We start from the raw sequence: 21,750 nt of genomic DNA, 5'->3' as shown, positions 1-21,750 counted from the left end.
GCAATAAAAGTTGCAGTTTGGGTTTGAGTATGGCCGAAGTACTAGTCTGGTTCTGCTATCCTTTTTGGCACCTAACCTGAAATGCCAGAAGCAGTATATGATGTACAGAATATTTTATACTACTAAAAACACCTTCAGAAAAAAATACCTTAAAATGCCTGAAACAATACTGGGTAGTTTAAAACATCAGTGTTATTAGAAATAATGCATTATATAAACATAAAGGTGTTGAGGACTGGTAACGCTAATCATATCAGCAATCACCATTAGGAATGCCATTGATCCAACAATGATCATATTTCAGCCAGGTTTATAATGCATTTTTCTATGGCAGCATATTTGTGTGTCCGAGGCCTTGTAATAAGTTTATATTATATATAATTCAATTGCAGTGGTTTTGTTTGATAGCTGCAGGCTTTTAAAGAAATAAAATCTTCTAATAAAATGAACAAAGGGACAGCCCAATGCCCCCTGAGACACAAAGGTTGCATCCTGTGCAAATACTGTAAGATTTCTGACGGTTCTCTGGTAATGTGGTTGGTAAAGACTGAAGTCATACATGCAAATTGAGAGAATCAAAGATTACCCTGGTAAATAAACTGTTTAATCTCTTAATACCATCGGAACACATTGATGTTAAGGAGCCCTGGTTTATATTCTGGAGAAATATAAAAAAGTAGAAACAATCTATTATAAACTTTAAAATAAAAAATAAAACATTACCGTATTTTCCGGTGTATAAGACGACCTTTTGGATGCAACAAAATGCATCCAAAGTCGGGGGTCGTCTTATACGTCGGTACCTGTCTCCGTCAGGCTGCGGGCATCCATGATTTAAAAGCCGCGCCTCCTCCTCATTTTCCCAGCAGGGCCTCTGTTCAGTGTTCCGCCAATCACGGATGCCTTCTCAGCCTCGGACGAGAGGACATCCGTGATAGGCAGAACACTGAACAGAGGTTCTGCTGGGAAAATTAGTGTTCCGCCTATCACAGAACAGAATGAGGAGTAGGCGCGGCTTTTGAATCATGGATGCCCGCAGCCTGGAAGCCAAAATCTGAAAAGAAAGTAAGGTAGGGAGATCATCTTGGCCGGCACAGTAGAGGCATGTGGTGGCACAGTGGATGCATGTGGTGGCACAGTGGAGGCATGTGATGGCACAGTGGAGGAATGTGATGGCACAGTGGAGGCATGTAATGGCACAGTGGAGGCATGTAATGTAATGTAATGCACAGTGAGGCATGTAATGTAATGTAATGGCACAGTGAGATCTGAAAAAAGCCTGTTTCTGTCAGCGGTTGTTCTGGCTACCCCTTAGCTTCCAGAAAGACTAGTAGGAAGGGGGTAGTCTTATACGGCGAGTATATCCCAAAACCAACATTTTTCGTGGAAAATTAGGGGGTCGTCTTATACGCCCAGTCATCTCATATGCCGGCAAATACGGTACTTCCTGGGCAAAAGGAAACATGGTTACATGACCCACACACACATATCCCCAGCTACGATTTTAAAGAACTGTGTTTTTCTATGTTACTAAACCCACAACAGTAAAATCCATCTGTATATGCAGTAAAGCATGCTTGCTAAACTCACTCTGGAACCTAAGGGGTTAATCCTCTGCATTGTGTAAAAAGGCTGTCTTCTCTGATCTTCCCCTTCTTACACAGTCCCCAATCTATCTGCTGATAAAACAGAGCCTTGGGGGCAAGCTGGAAATGTTTAGTTTGGTGTGTATTGATAGAAACATTTTCTTTACTTGGGAGAGTGCATGTGATCAGCACAGGGCCAATCAGCACCATTCAGACAGAGGGTCAGGGGTCATGCAGCCTCATAGGACAGTCAGGGAGAATAAAATCTCATCCTACCAGTGCTCGGCTGGACACTCATATGAGTCACAAGACTGCTATATACTACTGATGAGAAAGGGTATTTAGAAGTTTATATTTACTAAAATTATTGCATTTCCATGTTCTGTGTACTGTGGGCGACCAGATATAGTGAATATAGTAACACTTTAAGAAAAAAAAGTGAAGTGTAATCAATGTAATAGTGCAGTGGGCCACCGTTACCTAAAACACACCAGCAAGCTCATTATATGGAGCATAACATGTGCAGGTTGGTGTGAAAAAAACTTTGGGCCAGATTCTCAGTGGAGATACGACGGCGTATCTCCAGATACGCCGTCGTATCTCTGTGTTGCGCCGTCGTATCTATGCGCCTGATTCTTAGAATCAGTTACGCAAAGATATCTGTTAGATCCGACAGGCATAAGTCTCTTACGCCCTCGGATCGTAGCTGCATATTTACGCTGGCCGCTAGGTGGCGCTTCCGTCGAATTCCGCGTCGAGTATGCAAATTAGCTAGATACGCGAATTCCCAAACGTACGCCCAGCCGACGCAGTAAAGTTACGCCGTTTACATTAGGCTTTTCCCGGCGTATAGTTACCCCTGCTATATGGTGGCATAAGTGCGGCGTAACAATGTTAAGTATGGCCGTCGTTCCCGCATCGAAATTTGAAAAAGTAAAAGTTACGTCGTTTGCGTAAGTCATCCGTGAATGGGGCTGGACGTCATTTAGGTTCACATCGAAACCAATGACGTCCTTGCAGCGTACTTTGGAGTAATGCACACTGGGAAATTCCACGGACGGCGCATGCGCCGTTCGGGAAAAGCGTCAATCACGTCGGGTCACAGTACATTTACATAAAACACGCCCCCCTGATCCAATTTGAATTAGGCGGGCTTACACTGGCCGATTTACGCTATGCCGCAGCAACTTACGGAGCAAGTGCTTTGAGAATACAGCACTTGCCCGCCTAAGTTGCGGAGGCGTAGCGTAAATCGGATACGTTAATCTGCCGCAAAGATACGCGGTTCTATGTGAATCTAGCCCACTAAGATCTGAATTTAGAGAGCACCATCTGAAATACCTTTTCTGGTTTTAGATAGAATGGGCAAGGGTTAGAACCTCTGCCATGTATCCATTGCTGCATGTGTCCCCACTGAAGATACTACACACTTCTCCCAAAACTATCTTTGGCAGTTCTCAGGTCGCTGTTATCTTGATTGGGATATTTGTCATCTATTCCTGCTCTGAAGACAACTGTAAAATGTTAGATTTCCCTTTACTTTCTGACCTAGTGACAATGGTCACCTGGACAACTAATAAAACTTCCCCCCAGTGGACACACAGACAGCAATAAAAACAACAACAATAAAAAATAAACAGTTGCTATAACCAATACACAACCTACCCACAACTACATAAAATATTTTGGCTTCAGTTCTGCTTCTATTTACTATGGGGTTGATTTACTTAAAGCAGAGGTCCGCCGAAAAAATATTAAAATAAAAGCCAGCAGCTACAAATACAGCAGCTGCTGACTTTTTAATAAATGGACACTTACTTGTCCAGGGTGCCCGCGATGTCGGTAGCTGAAGTCAATCAATCACTCGGCTCTCGGCTGCCTCTGCCACCATCCTCGGTGAGGTAATAAGGAAGTGAAGCGTTGCAGAAGACACCCGGGGGTTTAGGAACAGGAAGGGGCATGACTCCTGTGGTAGTCTAAGCCCGGAAGTGGGTGCAAATACCTGTAATATCATAGGTGTGCGCACAAAGTGTGACAGATGTGCCTGGGCACACCCTAATCACCCCATGCACATTAGAATCATCGCTCTGTGTGCCAGCAGGAAGATGGGAAAGATCTCCCTCTTATTGGCTCTGCCATAAGAGAAGTGTTTATGCACTTCTCTTTCACTGTGCTGGCAGGGAAATCAATGTGCCGGGGTCAAATATATGTAGATCCACCCAGACACGTGTGTTTGAGATTTAGGGTGCACACCCTAATTTAGTAGGCTGCGCACACCTATGTGTATTATACAGGTATCTGCACCCCCCTCCCCCTGAAAAGTGCCAAATGTGACATCGGAGGGGGAAAGGGTTCCGAAAGGCGGAGGTTCACTTTTTGTGTGGACCTCCGCTTTAAGGCCATTAGGCTGGATTTACACCTATGCATTTTAGTGCTTTTTGCATTTTGTAGATTTGCACTACAGTCCAAATTAACATAGTTTCCTATGGAACACATTCTGTAGTGCAAATCTGCAAGATGCAAAAAGCACAAAAAATGTATAGGTGTGAATCCAGCCTTAGACTGTGCATTATGCAAGTGCAGTTGCACGTATTTTTCCCATAGCTTAGTGAATGTGGTGAAGTTCTGCTGATATCCATCATCCAATCATGTGCTAGCAAAAACATTTTTTCATTAATTTTCTGTGCACCTGATTGGGTGTTCTTTACAAAGTGAAGCTTCACTTCATTGACTAAGCGCAGGGGAAAATTAATATTGTACCTAGATCCTGAGCCTTAAAAATAACCACCCACAGTATGGATGTGTATCACTAATGGCAGGTGGAAAATATTGAAAAATGGCTCTTTCTATAATCCGAAATGGATGGTTACAAGGAATAATTATGTATAGAGGAAAGATTCAAGCTATTTCCAAAATTTCCCTAACTGTGCTTATTATTGCCTTTGACCCTGCATTGTACCTGATTATAACAGTACATTATATCACATCATTGAGTTAGCATGGCCTATAGAAGAGGCTTTGGGGGACCAGTCACACAGATGAAGGGTAAGGTAAGTATTTATCTTTATTCCTCATCTGCTAGCGTTAATGAGGATGTATCCTCTGCAGTGTGTGTTTGTGTGTTTGTGTGTGTGTGGGGGGGGGGGGGGCCACTACAAGGGTGGCTTTATTCTTTATATATATATATATATATATATATATATATATATATATATAATTCCCAGAATTGAACTTTAAATACAATTTTTAAGTGCATTAACAGATAGCAGAATCTTCATTTCATTTGCACTATAGCAACACCAGACAAGATAGTATCAGCGAGAGAACATAGATTTATTTGTAGGTCTCCTCCTTGTAACCTTGAGCATCTCACATTATCTCTCATTGCCTCAGGCACTAAATATTTTATTACAAATTCAACAAGGAATAGTGTGATTTATAGAATATACTATGGGGTGTTTTCACTGTCTACAAAAGATAAAAGACTTTAATATTTGTTATTATTGAAATTATTATTAATAATAAAAACAGAATTTTCTTTGCAATGCCAAACTCTATAGCATTTAAAAGAAAAGATTCCATTATCTATAAGGGAAAGGTCCAGCAAGTAGCTCATCAGTGAATGGCGAGATAATATGCGTTTGCTTACCAAAGTATCTACAGTATCACTGTGTCCTGATAGGTGGCAGTGTTGTGACATGGATTTTGCATTTCAACCTTAGTGTTCTTTTTCACTGAAAAAGACAATAACATAACATTTTGAACAATTTTTATATGTGTAAGCAACAAGAATTCTAGTATGCTATTAATTTTTATAATTTAAGAGAAATTTGACATTTATACCTCAGCTTGTATCCAAAATATAGCAATTTAGTAATAATCTGTATGTAATGAATTAATTTTGCATACATTTACATATTTTAAGTGTAACATAAAAAATGTAATGTTTTATGTGCATTTGTTTCTTAGAATTATATTAGTCATAGCTTAAATGATATTAAAACATGTTTAGACAGTATGTAATGTCAGATATTAACAATTTTATTTCTATATGCTATATCAGTAAAAGTGGAAGACTTCCACTCAATGAAATATTAGGCAATGTCAAGCATTAGTTAATTATGGAGAACTATAAATTAGGAGAAAGTTTTGCACATGTTTTAGGTGGCTGAAACTTTAATGTTTTGGATTTTTATTTTTATGTAAACTGTATAAAGACTGTTCTTTTTTTTTTTTATCAAGTTACAGTTTCTTAGTGAACCTCCACTCCTTCTTTTTCAAATGCAGCATAGTTATATAACAAAAACCAGCAGTGAGGAAAAATGTAGACAGTAACAAAACTTTCCCCTGGCTTCCACCCCCTGTGCCAGGGCAAGGGTGATGTCATTCTTCTTCTGTTGAGATCTGGGGAACATAGAATACTCCACATCTACCTGAGAAGATGCTCTTAACACTGTGTTATTGAGTTTTCCAATGAGATTTGGATTGTTCAGCTTTTCTGTAGGATCTCATCAGCGGGAGGATGGTGTCAACCAGCCAGAGGAAAGGTAAATGGGTGGCGGATCACATGTCAGTGGGTCAACATGGTGGGGCAGTGGAGTATGCACATCACTGGTTGACAGGATTGATGTTGGAGGTACCTCAGGGGACGTTTACTGTTTCATTTTTTCATATAAAAGACTTTGTCATGGTATGAGTGTTTTTATTTACCTTCTTTTTTTTTTTTTAAAGAAAAGTAAATGTTAATAATGTACCTTGTACTCATTCCCCTGAGTAGTGAATATCTTCAGACACTTTCTTATAAAGGGGACTTCCAAACGTCCAATAAGCTCCCCTGCAAACTCCCACATCCCGTTGGGAGACAGGGTAGGGGAATGAGACCCTTGACTTGGAAACAAGGTACCTACCATGGAGGGAGTGTTTGTTCAAAGGCAAGTGGTCTGGTAGGAATGGGGGGCTGCATGCTCACTGCTTTAACTTTACTGCCAATCAACCCAAATGAAGACACCCACACCATGAAGAAGTCCTTTATTGCAAATAAAATAGTAAACAATGCCTCATAATATAGGACCAGTATATATCACATTGTTCAGAAACTTTGATCCAACTTCAATCATGATGACGTGTGACCCACTGCCCAGTGATGTTTCCACGAATAGCCACTGCCCAACAATGTTGCCCTGCCACATCATAACAATGAAATGACAGATCCTCAGCCAGTTTCTGTTTGCAAACAAAACAGCCTGCAATCCTAGGTGACATCATCGGCCAGATGTGGTTATAACCATATTTGATCAATGACATCATTTAGTTTGCCTGACAGCCACAAATCTGTCATTTAGTGGCAGTAGTGATAAATTCATGGCTGGTTTATTGTCATTGTCATTGGGTGGGGCAACAACATTGGGTGACAGGTTGTTAATGAGGCAGTGAAATATCATTGGGTGGTGAAATGTCATGGTTGTAAATCATTGTGATTGACGCTGGGTCTGCATTTCTGGGCAACATGATTTAGATTGACAGTGGATTTATATTGAGGGACATTGTTTACTTTTTAAATTTACCATAAAGAGCTTTATAATGATTTGATTTTGCAATTTTTTGGGGAATAAGTACAGTAAACTAATGTAACCAATATGTATTCCCCTAAGGAGGCAGATGTCTGAGAGTCCCTAACTACAAAGGGGTGCCTCCAGATTCTGATAAGTCCCTCCCTATAAAACCACACATTCTATTGAGGACTGGATGTGGGAATGAGGCCCTTGTCCTCTCAACATTTTTGTTACTTTTAAAGTGTTAAATTGAAACATTATATAATTTAACATGTAGCTTTAATGTGGTTATAAAGGCAGGAGTTTTATTTAACCTTAATGCATTCTATGCAGCTCCCACCAGCCACTTTTACTCATCTGAGACCCATCTCGATCCAGCAATGTTCATGAGAGCAGCTGCTCTTCTCGGTCTCTCTCTCTACATTGGCTCACACAGCAGTGGGAGCCATGGGCAATCACAGCCAGTGAGCCAATGAGGAGAGAGTGGGGGGCTGAGTGTCTACTTGAGTGCCCCCAGAGCAAGAGGCTTGCTATCGGAGGCACTCAGCATGTGGGAGGAGCCAGGACCTTAGCCATGGGCCCAAAAAGAAGAGGATCAGGGCTGCTTTGTGCAAAACCATTGCACAGAGCAGGCAAGTTTAACAAGTTCAGCTCACTGCTGATAATGACATTTACACTGATGGCAAACAGCAGTGCACAGTTCACCAAAATCCTCCATAAAACATTCTGCGTAAAGATCTAATCTAGGGTCTGAAACTTTGTTGTTTTGCAGATAATGGAGAATAATGCTGTCAGCAAAAGTGTAGTACATTGTTATTTTGCACGGAGAGCATGTCACCAGGTGTTTATTAGCAGGAGAGTTTTCGCATAAAAAAATAGAAACAAAGGGGCACCTAACCCACCTACCATGACTTTCACCTAAATAAATGCAAAAAACGAACCTAACCCTTAAAAATTACTCCCCAAGCCTCCCCCCAACATTTAACATGTAACTGTAACGTGTAACTGTAACATATCTATTATCCCCTCACCATTAACCTTAACATGTATCCCCAGGCAAAAAGTTTTTTTGTTTGTTTTGCATCAGGTGGGAAAGGGTTAGAAGTTATGTCAAGTTTTTTTCACTGTCTGTGTCCCCATTGGGAAGATCCACCCTCCATTTGTACTGGTGACACTTTTAACTGATACAGGAAGTTAAGGTAAATCCAAACTTTAAAGGAGTCTCCAGAGCAAAAGGTAAGGATAAATTTTCAAATGGGAACACCTGTTCTGTGGACAAATGTCTAAGAACGGAATTCTTTCACTTTGGGGAATTTCCTCAAATTTCCTGTTGTATCTCTAAGACAGGAAATTAATGACTTGCTGATGTAACGTACTGCGTCAAAGTGGCTCTATTGCGCAAAATCACGTACCTGTATGTCATTTCGTGCAATAGCCTCTAGGGGGCGTACGCATGCTACTGAAGGCACAATCGTGCCCTGTTGGACAGAGGGGGAGTCAATCAGCAGGTCCGCTGGCCACCCATGATCATTCCCATTTGAAGCATAACAGCGATCTGCTGTTAACAAGACAGATTGCTGTTCTGACAGGGGAGAAGATGGAAATTGTGTGTTTCTGCTAAGCAGGAACACAGCTCTCTGTCTTCACCCAGTCAGAGCATCACCCACACAGCTAGCAAGCACTCCCAGGAAATACATTTAAGTCTTTGATCGCCCCTGATGTTAACCCCATCCCTGCCAGTGCCATTAGTACAGTGACCGTGCATTTTTTTTAGCACCGATCACGCTATTAGTGTCATTGGTCTCCAAAAGCTGTCAGTGTCAAATTTGTCCACCGCAATGTCACAGTCCTGCTAAAAATCGCTGATCACCGCCATTACTAGTAAAAATAAATTGTAAAATAAAAATTCCATAAATCTATACCATAGTCTTATTAGGACTTTTTTACCAAAAATATGTAGAAGAATCCATATTTGTCTAAACTGATGAAGAAATTTGATTTTTTAAATGTTTTTATTGGATGTGTTTGATAGTAGAAAGTAAAAAATATAGTTGTATTTCAAAATTGTCTCTCTTTTGTTGTTTATAATGCAAAAAATAAAACCGGCAGAGGTGATCAAATACCACCAAAAGAAAGCTCTATTTGTGGGAAAAAAGGGACATCAATTTTATTTTTGTACATCGTTGCAAATAAAGTTAAAGTAACACAGTGTCGTATCGCAAGAAAATGGTCATTAAGGGGGACAAAAACTTCGGGGGGTGAAGTGGTTAATGGACTTTTTACCAGTAAGGACAAAGATAGAAAAAAGCACAATGTAATCCACCATTAATTTTAACCCTTCCCTACTCTATTAAAAAAAAGGGCTTTACTTACTGTGCACTTTAACCACTGTCCTTAACCCTAAAGCCCTGTACACACAGCCGGGATTCTCGTCAGGAAAAAAACATTGTTTTTCCTGACGAGATTCCTGACAAGATTTTCCTGCCGGTCGAGTGTACAGACGTACAATTCAAAAGAACTGCCGTTCTTTTGAATGGCACAAACGCGGTGACGTCATCGACTACGACGAGCATGCTTTTTTCACATTCAATGTAGTCGCCACCATCTTGCTTCACCCTACCTATGCCTTGGAAGCTACCGCGCATGCGTCAAAATCATTTAGAGCATGCGCGGGTTTCCATGGAGGCAGGTAAGTATACAGACGCTCGGGTTTCTCGTCAGGAAAACACTGCCGAGAATCACGACGAGAAAATAGAGAGCAGGTTCTCTATTTTTCTCATCTAGATTCTGGGCAGTTTTCTCGACGAGAAACCTTATAGCCTCATACACACACATGGTTTACTCGGCAAGAAAGCTCTGCCAGCAGTTTTCTTGCTGAGAAAACTGTGCGTGTGTACGAGGCTTAAGTTTAAACCTTAACCCCTAACAGTTAAAACAATGTATGGGCAGGCTGAATGTACCCAAATTGATCAATTAATTAATTTGGGTACAACCAGCCTACCAGATTTTACATGCGCTTATTGCTAGCGGCTGTTATAGCCTGTAGCAATAATCACTGTGTTCTCTTAGCAGGGATGGCTTCCTCCACCATCCTGCCTGGAGAACACAATGGCTCCGGGGGGGGGGGGGGGGTTCCCTGTTAACACAGTCAGTATTTGCAGGAAAGAAAATTTCTCTGTCTATGGTCTTTGTCTTTCTGTCTTTAGTGCTGCTGACCTCTTTCAGCCTCTTTGTAATCCCTTTCTATATACAGTCATGCACTCCAGTAATGGCTAGATGGCATTTTTCTGGGCAGGTTTCCTGATAGCAACAAGAGCACCAAACATATGTAATATGTATAGATCTGGCCATCCCTACTAATATCACAGAGTGATAGAGCAGGAACTCAACTGGAGGACAGGGCAAAGAGTTGTCAACCCTTAAAGGAAATGCCTGAAAAAAAGGTCCCTATGGCAAGATCATCGGGTATTATTGAAATTAAAGTTTTTTTTCTTAAGAGATGTTTAATTAAAAAAATAATTGCATTACCACGTTGAAGCTCATAATGAGATTTTTATGCCTGGGTACAAATTACATTTATTGGAACCACAAACATGCATATACGTTTTGAGTTTTGTTTTTATTCGCAGTACACTTGATTTGGATCAGTGAATTATTCAGTAGTGATATAGAGATGAGAAGACCGCCCCAAAGCTTACAGTTCTATAAACAATTCAGCAATGAAAGTTCTATATTTTTTCACTCTTAGGTTCCTTTTTAGGAATGCATGCTTATATAATCTAGGACACAGGTACTTGAAAAACATGATAAGTTCAGTTGTTTTACAACAGTCAAGTTTAAACAATCAAAATGATCAGGGTATTTTTCGTTTTCTAATACATTTTATAGCAATAATCATATTCTGTTCAGTCAAGAAATCCTTTATAGGAAAAACATATGTACATGCAATGCAGTAAATCACAGGAGCAGAATTCATGTTTTTACTGATCAACTACAAAGATCTCAGCTCTGGGTTACTGCACTATACACATGATGAAAGCACTTTGCACTGCCCTCTGAATAAGTCTAGTCTATGACAACATTTTTCTATGCAGCTTTCAACAAAACTTTATATTACCATTTTTGTCCAGTAAATGTAGTAATTGCTGTCCTCATTTCTGATTAATACATTATTTGCATTTACATAAGTTGCTATTTTCTCTATCTGTTAGCACTTGGGGGATGCTGCTTCTGGTACTCTATATCCCATTACATTATAGCTGGCAATGGACTACACTGTAAATCAAAAGGCAGCACTAAAAGCTTTTAGTGCACTAAGGTAGTGCTAAATGTGCAGATTCCTGCATATATGCACATTGTAGAATGGGACTTATTTATTGGAAGCTGGAATGCATCCTATAAGCAAATTTATTCACTGCTAGCTAGGGAGTAACTACTTATTAAAAGGCAGACAGAAGCTGTATGTTAAAAGCAGATGAGACAGTGCATAATTTAGTATTTTACACTTGCAAAAGCATAACAATTTAGTTTCTATTTTAATACTGAGTTTGGAGAGGACTATGGACCTGAGAGGTGATATTTATTAGCAATCTGACCACCATGTAATCTATTATTTCCCCCATTATGTACCTGTGGTCATTCATAAGTATGTAAACCAAAGATCACTCTAGCACCTCTCTTGCCTTGTGGAAATAAAAAATCAGCTGGAAGGTCTTGGCCAGTGCCCCTTTCCTCTTTTTTATTTTTTTGATGATGATACTCAGAAACATCCTAGCTATCTGATTTTGCCCATGTTTAAAAGACTGCTTGAAAATCACTTACTGAGTACCTTTTGGGTACCTTGGTTTAATAATGGACTTTTCACAAAAAACTGCTCACTCATTTGTTCAATTATGTGGTTCTGCATAGTATAACTTTAGTCATTAAATGGAATAGCCTACAAACAACTTTATAGTCATTTCAAGAATATCATTGCATGTTTATATATGCTGTAATTCAAAGAAACGCAAGAGTTTCTGGTATTGTTTCAGAGTAGATTAAATACAAATGTTGCATATGTTGCTGTATGCTACATCTGAATTTTTAGATATAGTGTTTTTTTACTTCATTTTTTGGTACTAATATACCAAATTATGTAGTTGTGGACATCAGAATCACTCAGCAAAAGTCAAACATGAATAGAGAGAAAGCAGAAAAATGGCTTAGCAGACAACCATTAAAGTAAACAAACAAAAATGCAATAACATGTGATTGAGTACCCTAAAGCAGTGGTCATCAACCCTGTACTGCAGGGCCCACTAACAGGCCAGGTTTTATGTATTACCTTGGGGGAATGCAGTCTAGAATACTGCAATCACTGAGGAGCAAATGATATCAGCTGTGATGTATTTCAGTTATCTTGCAAACCTGGCCTGTTAGTGGGCCCTGCAGGACAGGGTTGATGACCACTGCCCTAAAGTATTACTGGAGGTGATCAGGGGCCATTGAACTATAAGGAACAGCATTGCATTTATTCAGTTATCCACAATACTTATACCATCCATTGTGGTTATGCTTTACAAAGTTGCTCTCTGAACGAAAATGAAATTACAACTTGTTCTTCTTTTTTTAAATACTGTATATACTCGAGTATAAGCCGAGTTTTCAGCACATTTTGTGCTAAAAATGCCCCCCTCGGCTTATAATCGAGTCACCTGTTTGCACCTGATCTCCCAGACTTTGGGGACCTAGTACTTGGCACACATGTAGCTCCACTCCTCCTCTATAAGTGTGCAAAGTTTGTAGTCCGGGGGACCTACAGCCGGGGAGCACCGATTTTTCAAACCCGGACACCCCTTCCTAGACTCCCATGTTAAACGGTCATTTCTCCAGTGACTTTGGGGACCTGGTACCGGTCGGTCTTGGCACACATGTAGTCCCATTTCTCCTCTACAAGTGTGCAAAGTTTGTTGTCAGGAGGACCTTTGGCTGGGGAGCACCGATTTTTCAAAGCCGGGCACCCCTTCCATAGACTCCCATGTTAAACGTCTGTCTAGTCATAGACACAGTGAGGCATGGGCATAGTGAGGCATGGGCACAGTGAGGCATGCACATGGACACAGTGAGGCAATGTGAGGCACAGTGAGGCATGCAGATTGACACCCTAGGCTTATACTCGAGTCAATAAGTTTTCCCAGTTTTTGGTGGAAAAATTAGGTGCCTCGGCTTATATTTGGATCACCTTATACTCGAGTATATACTGTATGTCCCCCTATTTCTAATTTGCTTACGTTTGGCTTATACTGTAGTTGGATTTCTGGGGACACACTGCTAAAGCAGGCATAACAAATTTAAATGTATTTACATATTACAAAATGTTATTTTTTTTGTTTTAGAAGAGTTAGAAACCTGAACAGGCTTTTATTGTTCTATGGGTCTGCTGTAAAGATTCATTCACTTGATTTACTATATATACAACAGGAAGTGATAGGAAATCCAACAATATATAGTGGTCTCCAGAACAGGTATAAAGAGTCTTTCAACGGGGATACCTTTTCAGCTGACAATCGTCTATGTGAGGATTTTCTCTTACATTGGAAGGATTTCCTATCACTTTAGGTTTTAGTATTCTAGTAAAGACAAACTGTTCTACAAAGGTGGCTTCAAAATGGTTGGCACATAACATTACTCAAATCAATTTAATGATCATGTTATTAAATAATTCCACCTTGAAATGTGTTGTTCCTGGGGGAATAAGTCTTTTTACATTTGACTTACAGTATGCATAAAAAAAAAATGACAGGTTCCAAGTGAAAAATTATAAGTGTACATTTCCTGAAGATATGAGAAAACACCTTACAATCAACCTATTGGTGATTTTCCCAAGTTGCTTAATTCCATGCTTTGTGGTATAAAAATATACTACAAAGTAATGTTTTTCCTTTTAAAGAAAAACATAAATAGTGATCCTTACTGAGTTATCACACATCCCCTTCCCATTGTAACTCACCTTCTGCATCTTTAGCCAGCAAAGAAGAGTGACCACAATGGTAAAGAATAATTTAGAGTGACCCTGAGCTAAGTGAAAAAAGTGCCTTACATATAGTGACGGCAAGGTCCTGTGTTAATTTTCATTTATTACCTGTAACATTTTGAAGACCTATGCATCTTAAAGGGATTGTAAAGCTTTGATTATTTACAAAAAAATATAAAAATAACAAACATGTCATACTTACCTCCACTGTGCAGTTCATTTTGCACACAGTGGCCCCGAACACTGTCTTCTGGGGTCCCTCAGCGGCTCTCGTGGCTCCCTTCCCACATCAGATAACCCCTAGGAGAAGCTCTCTCCCGGGGGTTTAACTTGTGGGCTGCGTATGGACGCACCAAATGTATGACTCGACCCAGCCCCCTGGCGTCTGCATTAATGGCTTTGATTGACAGCAGTGGGAGCCAAAGGCTGCACTGCTATCAATCTATCCAATCAAGATCCAGGACCCCTGTGGAGAGAGGGATAGCATGTCCCCGCCGAGGGAAATTCGAGGCTCAGGTAAGTAAAAAAGGGGGGGGGGCGGGGGCTTGGGGGCCGGGGACTGCCAGGAGTTTTTGATGGTGTTTTTTCACCTGAATGCATAGGATGCATTCAGGTGAAAAAACACAAGGATTTCCAAACCCTTTAATCTTAAACTTCTGTCCAAGTCAAGATTAAAAAATGCTCCACCTGATACAAGGTGTCATTCTCATTCATGAAACTGTCAAATGTCAAGTCAAGGATCCAGTATTAATAATTAGAGTCTTGAATTTGGTCATTGAATGACAGAGAATGGATTTAATGTCAAGACCCTGTGTACAGCTATTTACCAAAAATAAATGGGCAAAGCTTCAGAAAAATACAGGACAACAGGATAAATAAACATGCAAGGTATTTTTTTTTAGGTCAATTTGTTTATTGGGTTTTTTAGGCATATACTTTGCAAGATTGCATACAGTTTATAGTAAAAAAGGAAACAGGACCAATGTTCCGAATGGTTTTACAAAAACAAGGGTCAAATGCAGCAAGCAAGAGACATACAATCTGTGGTAATCAAATGCAAGGCATTTGGTGATCGGAACAGATAAATTGGTGTGACAGTCAGAATATTGGAGAGAGGAAAAAAAATAAAGGGGAGGAAGGGAGGGGAAAAGTAAGGGAGAGGGGGGAAATGGGTAAATAGGTCTGCTTGCTCTGTTAAAGGGTCAAATTCCATAGGGAGAGTGAAATCCAGACGCGAAACAGTGTACTACAGGACAAATCCACCAAACATGGAAAAAAGTGCCAATGTGTCCACAACCACTAAAACATAGAATGGGGACAGGGTACCATCTCGTTAGAACTTTATCATTTGTTTCCACTGCCAGAATGTTGAGCAGGTTTTAGTTGTTTTCCAAATGTAGGCCCAATCGTTGGAATCTAACCAATCTAACTAATCTAATCTAATCCATTATTTTATATCATGATTGAAGTCATATTTACATGTAACAGCACCTTGTCTATATGCAAAATGATGACATATGCAAAATGATGACATAGGCTAGGGTAGAGTATGGGCAGGCTAAGGTAGTATAGGGGCATGCTAGGGTAGTATATAGACATGCTAGGGTAGTAAATGGACAGGCTAAGGTAGAATATGGACAGGTCAGGGTAGTATATGGACAGGCTAGGGTAATGCTCGGGTGTGTAACAGCTGGAGTTAGCCTGTGTGCGAGCACCCTTGCGCCTGGCAACTACGAGTATGCGAGTTGAGGGCAGCAGGGCTGCCCCCCGGCCCAGTCTGCACCTGAATGACACACACAACTACTAGAAAAAAATTATTGGGCATCAATTTTGCTGCCCCTCTCCACGTGCTGCCTGCGACCAATGGACCCAGCGGGACCAATGGCAGGGCCAGCCCTGTTCTCACCCTTTCTGCTCCTATCTCCATTCATAGAAGCTGTACTGTGACTTCCATGAATGAAAAGCACTCATTGAATAATGGATGGGCACAGGAAGGAAAGACCCACCTTTCATTTATAGAAACAGGATGGAAGAGGGGGACTTTTCATTTATCTGCCTATTTTCAATTCACAGTGAATGAATGAATGACTTGTATAGCGCTACACATGCAAACTGAATCACATCTAGGCGCTTTTTGCAGCCAGTGTGTTTCTGGCTGGTGCCGTCATTTACCCCATAGGATCTCCACACGCTTGGGACACACAGTCGTACACACAGTGCTTTTACTTCATGGAAGCTATTGTATAGCTTCTATAAATTGTGGAGGGGGAAATTGGGCATAGTTGGCACTCTTTATAGGTGCATATGACAGGCACAGCACTTGTAGTGACCCCTGCAGCACCAGAAGATTATGGCTGTGGGAGTATGGGCTGGGGGAGTATGTACTGTCCCATGTGTGGAATTTTTTAAAATTTACCCAAACTTAGATGTTTTGGTAGCTAATAGACCCTAAATCTGTCTTGATGCGTATGAGCTTGGCAATGACCAAACCATCCTGTGCCATATAAAATAGGTCACTGGGGCAAGCTTGTAACGGCTAGCACTGTCCACACATTGGCAATAGCAAACACTGCCATCACTAATTCCAGGATGTTCCCCCTCCACTGGACCATTTTGACTGAGATGCAAGCTTAAAAAAATGAAGGTAATGACTTTTAAAACTCTGTATTAGCAATAGAGACAGGAACTTATTCACTTTAAGATTTTATAAAAATTATTAAATTAATTAAAAAAAGGATAAACAATAATACAGTACATGGAATATTCAACCTTTAACTGTAGCACGCTGAGTTTCCCTCTAACAGTCTGACACATGCCAATCACTGAGACGTGGCTTCATTCAAGCTAGTCACGATCTAATAATTGGTAATACCCACTCTAATTTGCCCCTGTGATAAATAACAGGAGTGACTAGCATACAATTATTAGGTGGTTTTCATGTATTTACTATTATTATTTTCTACTGTATGAATTGTTTATTAGCATTTATGACCACTAGGAGCTTACAAAGTGGCAGCAAAATGCTACAGACATTTGGTTAGCAGATAGATAAAAGCCACCAGTAACTAGCCTAAATCAGGTTGCTCTGGGAAGCTTTCACAAAACACTTCTATGTATTCAGTAGGGACTTTTGTGGCTACAATGCATTGTTTGAAAGCACAATTCAACTCTTGTCAGTTGGACCTGAACGGTGGTAAACTCTCATAATTTTATAATTGGGTTACTACTACCAAAAATGGCTAAAATAATAATTTTAACAGGGGCTGTCAGATATTGTTGGGGAGGTTCCCCTTGCTTCCTGTGTGTTAAAGTAAAGTCAAACAGGAAACGAAACATGACATGTGTTCTAATTAAAACTGACCATACACTGATTAAAATATGTCCAGTTCCAGCAGGTACAAGATGAATTTTGATAAGAGTGTGGTCTTCTCCACTCAACAGAAGTCAATTGTTTAATTGACTTCCATCAGAGGGACATGTTGGAAAACTATCCATTGATCAACAGCTGCAGCCAATCACTGGCATATATTAATCTATGTATTTTGAAATTGGTGGGTGCCGCTGTCAGATTACAATGCCCTGGCAGAGGGGATTCCTCTATAACCTCACTGGATGAATGAAAAGAAAACTAACATTGTATGGCTAGCTTAAAGAAAACTCTTGTGTGTACTGTAAGTATTTGGTGTGTGTGTGTATATATATATTGTATGAGTGTTTAATGTAACAGTTTATTTTAAAAAGGTCACAATTTTGAAATAAATAATCTGGGTGATTTTAATCAACGGGATCAACTGATGCTTAGGGAATCAAAATTCCAGAGACCAGATCGGGTGAATTGCTAGCGAGAGAACTTAATTAATCCATCGTCTGTAATTGCAGTAGTTGAGATACACCACACTTCATCCTGCAATAGATTGATAGATAAGTGGTGACTCCAAAACCCTTGAATCTTAACTAACCAATTAGACAGCTTTGTCCTGTATGGGTGCTTTTAATACTGCATAGGAAAATTAATTGCCGTTGAGGTCAAATATTAGCAGCAAGTTTAGACTCTCATTTAAAGGGCCCAAAAATAATAAATTACAAGTAAATTTTACCCATATACAGTATAATGGACCTGCTAATAAGATGTACAAACAACTGGTATAAGCAATAATCTGCCCGGCCTGCCTTCTTTAGATATATAAAGGATGCACTAGTAGCCTTGTCTGAGCTTTGTACAACCTGCATATAGATCTCTCTTCGAAATGAGCATAATTAATGAATGCATATCTTAAAAAGAACCTATGGGAATAGAAATACTGGAGCTTACACTGTTCACTTGGGTTTTAAAGTGACTATGTCAGATAAAAAATAAAAAAAAAAAGCTGAAAGGTACCTGCAAGATAAGAAAACATATACTACTTTCTCCAGTGATCCCTGTTTCCTTCTCTCCCTCCTTCCCAGAGCTGCTGCCTCCATCAGTCTATTCAGCTGTTGACAACACTTCCCCCATTCCAATGTTACTGTCACATTAACATTTGACATTTTCAGAAGTGTTGGATGCCTGCATCCTCTTCCATGTACTATGGTTCCATACCCAGACACCTACATCAATGCTTAGCCTTGTAGAGACACAGAGGTTAGAAGATAGCACTACAGCTCGCAGAGGAGTATACTGGCATCGACAATCCTGGATATTTCAAATGCTAAAGAGGATGGTGTAATACTAGAATAAAGGGGAGGTAGAAAACATGGTTCACTTGAGAACCATGCCCTTCTCTTGCAGGGACCTTTTAACAGCTATTTTATTTTTTATATGATAGGATCTCTTTGAAGGTGCAGCAGGCTTCGGTGCTATCATCCTCACCCTATCTTTACTACCTAGGAATTTGTTGACCTGGTCCAGTATAGTGATTTACTAGGAAGTGCAACAATGGGACAGGAAGTGATGAGAAATCTCCCTAATCGGACACAGATGCCAAAAAAAGCCTCCTTTACTCTATCGAGAATGGAAGAAATTCCCTTTAGTTTTAATGTAAAAAAGTAGAAAGAAACTAGTACTTTTAGGTGGTAATCTTAATATAATCATAACATCCTTGCATAAATCAAAATATGAAATCCTTTTTGAATTTAGAACATTTCTAGTTTGCCAAACTGTCTGCAGGGAGAGAGAATTCATAATCATAGCTGATGTCTTTGTCCAATAATTGACCTGAAGTCTGTGAACTGCCAGTTGTTAGCCTTTTCTAGACTGAAATGGCTGATAGCATGTATCACTAACTTCAAAGTATAAGGTATATGTTAAGTAAATGAATAGACTACAATAATGGAATAGATGTAATATACACGTATATGGATTACAGATACTCAGAGTATAAAAACATTGACTTATTTAATGTCCATACTGACCAAGAATAGACATAAAAGAAAAGCTTAGTTGTAATGTGTACAGCGTGTCAGGCTTCCTTTACTAAAGCAAAACACACAGATGAAGAGAGCCATGCACAATGTGAAATTGCATAGTAATTAAAACAATCAATGTTCACAGCATAGTAAAAGCGAGTCTCAATCTGAAAAGCACTTCCCTGAATAAGCATTGTTAAAATGCCATCAGTACACCTGACACATAATAAGATTGTCAAGCTAGAATTGGCATTCACATAAATAAGAATTATCGTTCCGGTATATTGAACTCTAACAGAAAAAAAAGAATAATGTGATATTTAAAAAGGTCAGATGTTAGCAGGACCTGCATATTACATGAATCATGAAAGCAATTGTTCTGTTGTATCATATTTAGCATACAGGTGATCAACTACTTTGTAGGAGCATGCTCTTGGTGTCCCAAATGATTACACTGTCTGCTGCAAACCTAATAATAAAGCATTAAAAGCGCACATATAGGAATTTCTCTTTTAATATCACTGATAAAGAATCTTTTGAAGAACGTGAAAAGAGTTGATTCTCTAGGTTCAGTTCTTGTCTAGTTCCACTGATTACTGAATCATTCATCTAGCATCCAGTGTACTCACTCAGTCAATTAAATCTCTTATTGTATCTGATTTGTCAGTGTCAATGTCATTGTTAATCTCTTAAATCCACATCAGCTCTGAAGCCTAAATATTGCTTTTTCTTTCTGCGAAATGAAGTGGCTGGAAAATGCCACCGGAAACATAAAGCAGATTTCCATAAACATCAATAGCGCTTTATTTCCAAATAATTACAACAAAATTCTAGCTATACTGGAAAAAAAAAGCTTTAAAATTCATCCCTTCAAACAATATGCTCCATTGCTTATACCCATCTGCTGTGGATTCCTCGAAAGGTGAACAAGCCTACTTCAACTTGTACGTATGAGAACTTAAATAACTTATTACCTTGTAAATGTCAAATTATCACCACGTCAGCCAGCATGTCATATTTATTGCTCGTAATACATGCTCCATCACATCATACAAAATGTTATGTTTTTCTACACCAGTGACCATTTATTAACATAGCCTGTAGGTTCAGGGAAGCATGTTTTTCAATAAGCTAAAGCAGAAAACAATTTTGCAAATGTACTTCTTTTTTTTTTATGAAATAAATGGTATACTGGCATGCAGATAAACCTATTGAAATCAGCAGCAGAAAAACTGCAAAATGCTATAGCTTGCTAAGTCTCCCTAGTACTAAAGCACTGGGATGTGCCAGCATTTTCCCTCTGCACGTTACACACACATCAGCTAGAATATCTAGGCGAAGACAAAAAAGAAAAGGCTCTCTTACCATGCACAGAGAGAAGCTATTCGTTCAGCTAGATCCAAGACTGCTGTATCCAGACGGGCAGCATGAGTGATCCTTGGGCCTCACACAAAAGCGAGATAATTGGCTCTCAATGAAGAGATGTAAACATCCATCATAATAGCAATGGTGCTGAAGCTGAAAGCTACCTCAGCTGTTCTAGCTACTCTGTGAGATGATGTCACAAACATCATCTCGGTGTACTCTCATTGGCTTTTGTTACCTGGAATAATATCTTAACCCTAAGCTTGCAGCACCATTTCAAAAGGCGGATCACTGCTATAATGCCTGCATGTCTGGAATGGGGAGTAGAATAACATTGAAATGAAGAGGCTCAGATAACATTACTGAAGCTACCTAGAAAAATACTCACCACATTTTCAAATGCACAGCATAGAAAGATCTTTGGATGGATTCAAATATAATATTTTAGTGATTTTTTTTTTCAAATAACTTACATTTCTATCTTTAATTGTTATTCATGTTTGAATGTAAATTATATTTTGGAAATTCCTGTAAAATCAGTGCCCTGACTTGTATTAGCTCTTGTCTGTTTATGGGATGAACAATTGAGTGCCCGTGATACTTTTTTTTTTTTTTTGCACTAACATCCAAACGGACAAGCTTTCAGGCTGTACCCCTTTCTTCCAAGCAGTACTAATACACAATGGGGGTTATTTATGAAAGGCAAATCCACTTTGCACTACGAGTGAAAGTGCACTTGGGGGTGCAGTCACTGTAAATCCGAGGGGGGCATGCAAGGGAAATAAAAAACAGCATTTTATCTTGCATATGATTGGATAATAAAGTCAGCAGAGCCTCCCCTCGTTTCAGA

At 39.6% G+C, this 21,750-nt stretch overlaps 1 protein-coding gene across 2 annotated transcripts in view; it reads right to left on the bottom strand.

Moving 5' to 3' along the window:
* The window catches only part of MGAT4C (MGAT4 family member C), a 149,778-nt gene extending 128,572 nt beyond the window's left edge, over window positions 1-21,206 (bottom strand). Inside the window, exons 1-2 of one of the 2 annotated variants that reach the window (XM_040344170.1) lie at window positions 20,901-21,206; window positions 5,236-5,320 (exon numbers count right to left, since the gene is read on the bottom strand). The gene's annotated coding sequence lies outside the window, so the exon portion shown is untranslated. The remainder of the gene's footprint in view (window positions 1-5,235; window positions 5,321-20,900) is intronic. The other variant, XM_040344168.1, reaches the window with a different exon arrangement.
* Between the last annotated feature and the right edge of the window lie 544 nt (window positions 21,207-21,750).

This window comes from Rana temporaria, chromosome 3 (genome assembly GCF_905171775.1).
Source record: "Rana temporaria chromosome 3, aRanTem1.1, whole genome shotgun sequence".
Lineage (NCBI taxonomy): Eukaryota > Metazoa > Chordata > Amphibia > Anura > Ranidae > Rana > Rana temporaria.
The sequence above is the reverse complement of the archived record's forward strand: the minus strand, read 5'-3'. Positions and strand labels throughout refer to the sequence as shown.